Source organism: Rhopalosiphum maidis, chromosome 2 (genome assembly GCF_003676215.2).
Source record: "Rhopalosiphum maidis isolate BTI-1 chromosome 2, ASM367621v3, whole genome shotgun sequence".
NCBI classification, from domain to species: domain Eukaryota; kingdom Metazoa; phylum Arthropoda; class Insecta; order Hemiptera; family Aphididae; genus Rhopalosiphum; species Rhopalosiphum maidis.
Window position 1 is genome coordinate 20,362,686 of NC_040878.1, and position 9,020 is coordinate 20,371,705.

The following is a 9,020-nucleotide window of genomic DNA, read 5'->3' on the forward strand; positions in this document are numbered from 1 at the left end:
CGAATTCCGATTTAAAAGGGAAAAAAGTTCCACGGTATTGTCGTGAACGTCGATATTCGGATTCGAATAAAATCGACGACAATATATTACTATTTTATACAACAAAACTTTTACATTTTTATTGAATATCGACTATGAGTTAATACATAGTAAACATCGGTAATATATAATTTCTGTCTTCTGATAGTACGCCTATTCGAGGCGACAGTCCATAGTCGGATTTAAAATGGTAATGGAAATACATACACACATGCAGTGGGTGCAAGATTTTTAAAACGCATATAATTGTACAATATTACCTATATAATATGCGTATGTCTTATATAGTTAAGACCAGTAGTTCTCAACCGTTGGTGCATATTGTATTAGAAACAGTTTCCATTTTAGTGTAGTGTTTAGCAAAAATTTTCGATTTTTCAAACCAAAACCTAAAAGGTCCGCTACAGTTCGGTTACACACGATCACAGTGTATACGCGAATGCTTTAGTATTTATCTACCAGGCATATTATAATATACAATAATATCCGTATAATATTATAAAATCAACAACAACAACAACAACAACAACAACAACAGCACCGGCTAGAATAGCGTATTTGCCGGCAGGGCTAAATTAATCCCGGACATTTAAAATTCGCGTGAGTCGTGTGACAACGAAATAGCAAACACGAACGGCAACCGCAGTACCGCACTATTAATTATTATTATTATTATTATTATTGTATATAAAGCATCTGTGTGCACTGTGTCTACATTGCGATAGTATTATTATTTTTATTATTATTATTATTATTATTATTGGATTTAGCGGTGCACTGGCACAACAGGTACTAAACTCGAGGCAATTGTATTTTTTTATTCGAGTTCGCTCGTTGTATAAATAAAAAAAACAAACAAAATTATATGTACATATTTATAATTACGGCTGAAATATGTTGAAAAAATACCACTCTTGTGCATAAGTGTAAGTAAAAAATATACAATTCCTGTAGTCTTCAGTGATGTGTTGATTGTTGTCTGATTATTCGAATGCATTAATAAATCGAATTTATAGTAAATTATATAAAGGTATATATAATCTTATTTGATAAGTGTTGAGAAATTATAATTTTTAAATCTCAATATTCAGGAAATATTAAATTATTCGTGATATTCTAAGTTCTAACTAGTGTTAAACTGAAATGCTGTGGCTTGAAATACGATCGCAAGTATTACATATTATTCATCATTAATTATTATATTTCATATTACGTCGATGAAAATTGATTTCTGACTGTTTGATAATATGTGCCATCACTCGTTAATCAAGAATAATGTGTTTGCATTTTTTTTTTTTTTTTGCGTATCCCTGTTAAACAACTCCATTATATTTTATGGATTTAATGCACGGATTTTATTGTTACTGCGGGTACTATATCATAATGTTCAAATATTTATGTATAAATATAATGTTAAAGTATAATAAATCAGTGACATTTTAAGCTTATTACCAATTGAACACTTTAAACATTAATGTTTCCCTAAACAGTAATGTACCTATTTTGCCTACACATTACGCCGTGTTTAAAAATGTGTGGTGCACTTGACCGCGTTGACTGCTGGTAACACGACTGAACGTACTATAATAATAAATAAGCGGTGATTATACTAAAACATTTTAAAATATTGACAAATTTGATGTTTTTTTCAAAATACGCGCGCACGCGCCCGTCAAAATAAAATACACGCACCGCGCTCAGTGGAACCTCCCCGGGTGTTTTTTATGTATGTATATTATAGGTTTATATATGTATACGTACGTTTACTTTTCCTCGCACAACGGCACTCAAACAATACCGAGTTCACCGAATATACACGATAAAATATATATATTTTGGTTCGTCGCCAAAAACAGTGACTGCAGATTTTCATCGATCGTCTTGGAAAAAGTTCCACCGTTTTCCTATCGAATTACGCGTTTCTCCGTAAATAAATAAATTTTTCCACCACAACGTTTCGATGAATTCACCTGCGGTTCTATTCAATATCGAATGAATATTATTATTCAATATACACAAAAAAAAAAAAAAAATGTAAGGCAAACAGCATCTTTATTATTATAATACCCGAAATGGCCTCCGGCAAGAGCTCATGCAAGCCACGTCGATAAAAGCAATGCCAGCATACGAACCTTTCTTCCCTCGAAAAATAGAAAAAATAAATCTGAACAAGATACCAACCACTCAAATTGGGGGAAATCTTATCGTTTCGCTTTCCTCAGCTCGTAATGTTAATATAATAGACTGGTATCGTATTTTACATAACACATTTAAAAGACGGCATTATATGGCATGCGGATATTTCAAAAATGCATTGAATTCCGATTAATGCATTATCCATTAAAATAAATCGAAAAATTGAATCGTGATCGTGTGTTTTTAGTGACTGTACATATAATGTACATAATATAACTAAGATCACTTGGGCAAAGATCTGCCGTTTTATGTCGAACTAAGAGGTTAGTTTTTGTCTCAGAGCATTGGAGAAACTCTACGGCAAATTTTTCCGCATTAAAAAAAAAAAAAAACTATTCCCAGACGTTTTCGATAGTTTTTACGAAACGACCGAATCCCTCCGATCGTCACTCCGTCAACTCATGTGCGTATACCTGCGTAAAATAATATAATATAGATCATTATATTATATCGTATATTCTTCTATATTCGGCACACGCCCTGAGGAAAAAAAAATCGTAATATGATGGATAAAGGACAAGGGAAAGGTTCTTACCTTATTCCAACTCTAAGTTGTCGTGACATAAGCCCTTAAGGAGCATTTACTCATATACGGACACGCACCAACCATATAATATACGATACATATTATATAATTTATTATATGGTCTTATATTTCGCACGTGTCGCGTACATATGTGACAGTGTGACATATACAGGGTCGTGTGTGGAAGTCATGACGACATATTTAAATGTAAATTTTCATTGGAAAATGAAGTATAGTCAAATCCTCTAAATACCACGCCTTACTATACATTTACTAAACTTACCGGGGGGTGTATTATATAAATATTCAATGTGTTTAAGTACTTGGTACCTATATATACATCAATTATCTACAAGCGTCTCTTATGTTATTTGAATAGAGTCAAACTGACGGTATATATATTGTTGATGCGTTTGCCATATTAGAATATCCATTGGCATTTGTAACGGTCGTTCGAGGCGTTCGTGCCAAAACAATAGTATAAAACCACACTGTCCGAACAATCGAACGGAAACTGCAGTATACAATATAATATAATATAAGTTTACTGTTAGTTCCGTTTTAAGGAATATGCCGCCTCTTACTTTAATTTTATTATAGCACAAAAAAATTCTGAGAAGAGACCACTTAATTGTATTCCCTTTTTTATATTTAAATAAAAACAAAAATTGTAAGTAATATTAAAAAAAAAACACCTTTAGCATTAAACTAAATTTACTGTTTCCAGTGATTGTGATTTTTTTTTTTTGCATTGTTTCGACAAATTCTTTATTCTATGGACGAGATTGTACTAAAATAATTAATAAGTACAAACAAAACATTTAAAACTGGAAATATGAAATGCAATAATATTAACATAATTCAATAGTCACAAGTTAGGTTTTATTTTAAATATGAAGGGAAACATATCATTTGGTATACGCGTATATATTCAAAATTTTAAAATAATACGAGCACAATGGTAATATAGTCGTGCACTGCATAACCGATATCGGTATATTGGTATTTATTGTTGGGATAAATGATTTAATTGTGCATGCATCATCATTCATCATCACTGCGGAAATAATATCATTGAAAATGCTTATGTATTATTAATAATATTAAAAAATTATAAGTGCTTCTTAAAAAGTATTATAAGTTAGAAAATTATAAAACTTTTGTTTCGCTTTCAAAAAATTACCACTTTAAAAGTGTTCCGCGGAAACTGTCTCTTTTTGTCACTCTCCGGTATTACGATACAGAGCTATTTAGTGTGTAATGTATGGGTGTAAGATATATATATATATATATATATAAATATTTACAATTCTGTTTAAAAATCAACAAATTTAAAATGTAAATCATTTTTATTTACACGTATATTTTTGTCACGTGGTTATTAAAATGCGTCCTGTGGTGTAAATCCGATTAGATTAAAATATTAAAAGTAAAAGAATATTCTCATTCTTTACATTTTATATTTATTTAATAAATAATATATACTAAATAAATATTCTAAATATTATACTAAATATATATTAAATTAATGAACTAGAGTTGTAGAGTCAATAGTCAGAATATATATATTTATATAGGTAAAAAACTTGACTTTTTTCATTGTTTGTTTAAAAGTACACATAAAATGTAGTAATAAAAAATATTAATATGTATATATTTATAAAAAAAAAATGACTAAACTAACTTGACGTTAGTGATAATAATATAAAAAGTAATTTAATTTATTTTGTTCTCTTCAAAACTAGCTCTTCAAAAACGTTTTGTAAACTGATATCCACCGTACAATGTGAAAGTTCAATAAATAATATTATTAAATTTGAAGTGTTCGAGAGAAAAAAATAATATTTGTACGGTTTTTATAAAATTAATAAATGTAAACATTTATAGTGAATATGACAAGGACTTTCAAAACTTTACGGATATTATCTTAAGAAAACTCACTTTTCGTGTTTCGAGGTAAATGAAATTGAGTTTATCTATGGAAAAATAATTAGTCGACAAACATAAATAATTGAATCTTCTATATTTTGTGTAAAACGTGATTAAAGCCCATCGAAACGGGTAATACACTAATCCATGCGCAACGATAATAATGTTACGTCATAAATCAGAATATAATTTATTGTAAATCGGTAACAGTAAAACAAAAAGGTTTCGATAAACTCGCACATTACAAGTTTTCACCTTCCACGGAACTCCCTAAGGTGTTATTAATCATCTAACCTCGTAATATTATAATATATTTTTAATTAGGCACCCGTTGCACAGTCCTAACTAAAATCGTGCGTTTTCCCGAATCCCCGTGTTATGCAATATTTATTTTCTTTCGTAAAAATAAAAACTCATTACACTTCGAAAACTCCCGTTCAACGAAAAGAAAAAAAACCCATTAAAATGATCGAAATTATAATACACAATATCACTGCACAAATCAGCGATAAATGCGCGCACCGCTGATCTTCATCGAGTCTGCGGTGTTGCTTTCGACGGCGCACAAACGTTTCAAACTTTCAATTATTTCGGTGACTACGTGTTATATAATACATAGGCGCGCACGCGTTATTATTAACACGCTTATGGTAAGCGGTGGCGATCAAAGGAATTCTAAGCGGGACGAACACATAGTATAATGTATTATAATGTGTATATATATTGTTATACAGGTGCGACGTACTAATCCAATATCGTTTCAATAATAATAAACCGTCAGAACGCAGTTCGAAATATTTTATAATTACGTGATATGACGTGCCGGAATGTGGTTACGAGTGGTGGAGGTGGCGGCGGCGGTGGTGAGCTTTTGCGTTGCATAACGTAATAAATAATTATATATCGATGGGTCCTTGCCCGTTCGCCGCCGCTTATTGTGTACAACGTAAATGTATAATTATATTAATATTACGTATAAATAATACCCACCCGGTGCAGCAGCAGCAGTTCACCACCGTGGTACATGGAAGAACCCGTGCCCGGGCCTCGGCACAAAACGTGAGATTTAAATGATTATTAGGGAAACCTTAAAAACGGGAAATCGGAAAACGCACGACTATAAATATCTATAATTTATTATTACGTCGATTTACTGCATAATAATGTACCGCGATATAAAATAACGAGAAACGGCGAATGACAAACGGAATATGTAAGCTTGTTTCTTGTTATTACGCGAAGCCGTTTTTCTACGAAGTGTTATTATTTTCGTCGTCGAAAACATCACTATACCGTAATAATGCTAAAAACGTACCGATAATAATACACCTTCGCGCGCACACTTATTACAATGCACGCGTGTGATCGTAGTTTCCTTTTACAGTACGAAAAAAAGAAATAATATTATTTATTTTATCGACTCGGAGACAAAAATAAAATAACACATTGCAACACACAATACACTAGTACGCTCTTGCACGTAGATATTGAACATAAATCTTATTTATTTGACATTAGCTTTGTATAAACATACTTCGTATAGTATAATTATATTATTTTATGGCCTCTCTCTCGAACGAGTTATATATTCGTATTATGTATTTGCACGTCATTCTGATATAAAGAACCTCGTTCGAATCTCACGATACACATAATACAAATCCACGTACACTGTTGGCATACAACGTTCAACTAAATATATTAATTATTTCGCTTTTGTTGACCCCAATTTTTTTAAGTCAAGTGGGCATTTAACAATTTAATCGATTTTCACGTCGTGATGTTTTGGAGAAATTAATCAAATTTTACTCGGCGCGTTAGAAAAACGAAATTGATATTGACAGTAACTATAAATAAAATAACAATGTAGGTATATGTTTATGTATCATCGTTGTACGTTTTACTTTCGGCTATAATTTTTTAATAGGATTATTTTTTGCGAGATGACAAACCCTAACAGTGGAAATATTCAGATTATTTTCAAAACAAAACTGCTTAGCATGCGCATAATTAACTAAAACACCCTCAAAAGTATAAATATAATTTCTGTTGTCAATTACTTATATTACGTACAAATAATACGACATTTGTTTATTACAAATAATGAGTTTCTTTACAAAAAAGTGAAAAATCTAAATCTAAATTGAAAGTATAATTTATAAATTCTAACAGTTTCCAATTATTTATTTTGCTGAAAATTCCTCATTTGTATCAGATTGTAATGTTTGTATGTCATTGTGTACAATTGATAAATAATCTTATAATATAATCAACATTTTTAAACATTTAAAATTGTATTTTTGAGGAATCTCAAACATTTTTAATAGTTAATATTTTTAAGTAAATGCACTGTATTCTTAAAAATATACGAGATATAATGAGTCAACCAGTTGAAAAATATATGGTATGTCCATTTTTACATTAATATTTACAAATATACACACGTATTTTTCTTATTTAAAAAAACCATTAGTCTTGAAATGTATACATTATATTTTTATAGTTTTTAATTCATAAAATCAACTATGCAAGCGATTTAATTACGTAAAATGTTTCATTAATAATATTTTTTACTTATCCAGAGGTATATTGCAAATGTATATTCGATTTTAACGAGAAAAAAATGTTCTTCTTATACGTAATTAATTAGTGTATAATATTGAATGAGCGATATGTATGTACGATTCTTTAAAATTGAAAAATATTTTTTGTATAAATTGAAGAAACGTAGTATATTATTGGCAATGGCCAATGAGTATTGTTTATAAAAACTGATAATATGATATGAAGAGAATTGAAAAAATTGTATGTGTTTAAGAAAATTCAATAAATTTTTAATAACGTTAAGTTTTGTTAGCCTAAAATATCACGAGTAGAAAACAACTGTAAATACATAACCTTTAAAGATTTAAAAATACTAATTGTATCACCATTGGACACTGATGTCAATATTTTTTTTTTATTGAGTGAATTTATTGATTAATTTTTTTTATATCGGTTAAATAATATCTATTGTAAAAACCACCTTACAATTCGACAATAGATATAGCACTTTCCACTCTTGTATTTATATACCCACGCCATGATCGCGCCAAAAATAACTTTTCTTTAATCTGTAGGGGTTAAATTTCAACAGATAAACGATGGATTAGTGTTGTAATGATCGTGCGTATTGGACGATTATATTGCACTTCATAACTTGTTTTGGGTTGCACTATTGCAAGCCCCGAAAATTCCTACGTGATGGTGGGACAAGAAAACATGATAATACATGCCATCGATCCACGTATGATGAAACTCGCAAATCATCGTCCACAGGAGTGTGCGTCACAGAATGAATACACGATTTTATAATATATTATACACGATAAATATGCGTGTATTTAAGATGTTCTAAAAATCGACGAGTCATTTGCAAGGAAAGGGCGCCAAAAAAAAAACATGTTTGAAATCATAATATGTTAATGATTATTTAAAAACATTATCGACTTTTAATACGTTTAATTACGATAATATTGTAACACAGTTCACGATATTTCTGTCGAATTACATGAATAATTGTAATAATTTTAAAAAAGTGCACTCACCGAAACGGACGCTGACCGCGTGTGGCAGTGGGTTTCGGACGGTGAAAACAACAAGTGGCGTTTGCAACTATGCGTTGCGGGGCGAAAAGTGACCGTGATAGCAGTCGTCGGGTTCAAAAGCATCACCAGCACCAATGGCGCACTGAAGACTCACCATTGGTACAAATAATATCAATTATTATTTTGTTCGACTGCACTCAAATGCCGAAGACGCTTTGTCGACGTGCACAGCTCAATAATATGTATATATATATATCGAAAACCAAGACGACGACGACGACGACGAACACGACGACAATGGTGCAGAGTCCTGTCTGTCCGTCCTGCCGCCGACAATGGTCCGCCAAAACTGATTCCCTGGCACACGACAACGGCGACGGTTCGTGCAGTGAGCACCGGCGGCGAGACCATCGGCATCAACCCCGTCCGCCCCGTCCAGCCACCATCCACCAACCCTCCCGCCGACACGCGGTCCGCGTCAGCCTCGACTTTACGTATATACACTACCATGCGCCCTCGCGCAGCTCCAATCCAGCCACCCCCAGCCACAAACATCCCCCCGCTAACGCCACGCGAGTGATGCTGAGCGCCCGGCGCGCTGCACGTCGTCCGCGAATAGGAGGCGGCTATGTTTAGAATTTTCCATTCGTTGCACACCCTCTCTCGTCATCCGAGCGCCGACATCGCGCCGCCGTCCGGTTATTATAAATATATGCGGTAATAACTCGGCAGAGTAATATTAA

The 9,020-nt window shown here is 32.2% G+C and overlaps 1 protein-coding gene across 3 annotated transcripts in view; it reads right to left on the reverse strand.

Annotated features, from left to right (window-relative positions):
* The window catches only part of LOC113554197, a 59,803-nt gene extending 51,211 nt beyond the window's left edge, over positions 1–8,592 (reverse strand). For all 3 annotated transcript variants that reach the window (XM_026957933.1, XM_026957932.1, XM_026957931.1), the window contains exon 1: positions 8,278–8,592. The gene's annotated coding sequence lies outside the window, so the exon portion shown is untranslated. The remainder of the gene's footprint in view (positions 1–8,277) is intronic.
* Positions 8,593–9,020: the final 428 nt, after the last annotated feature.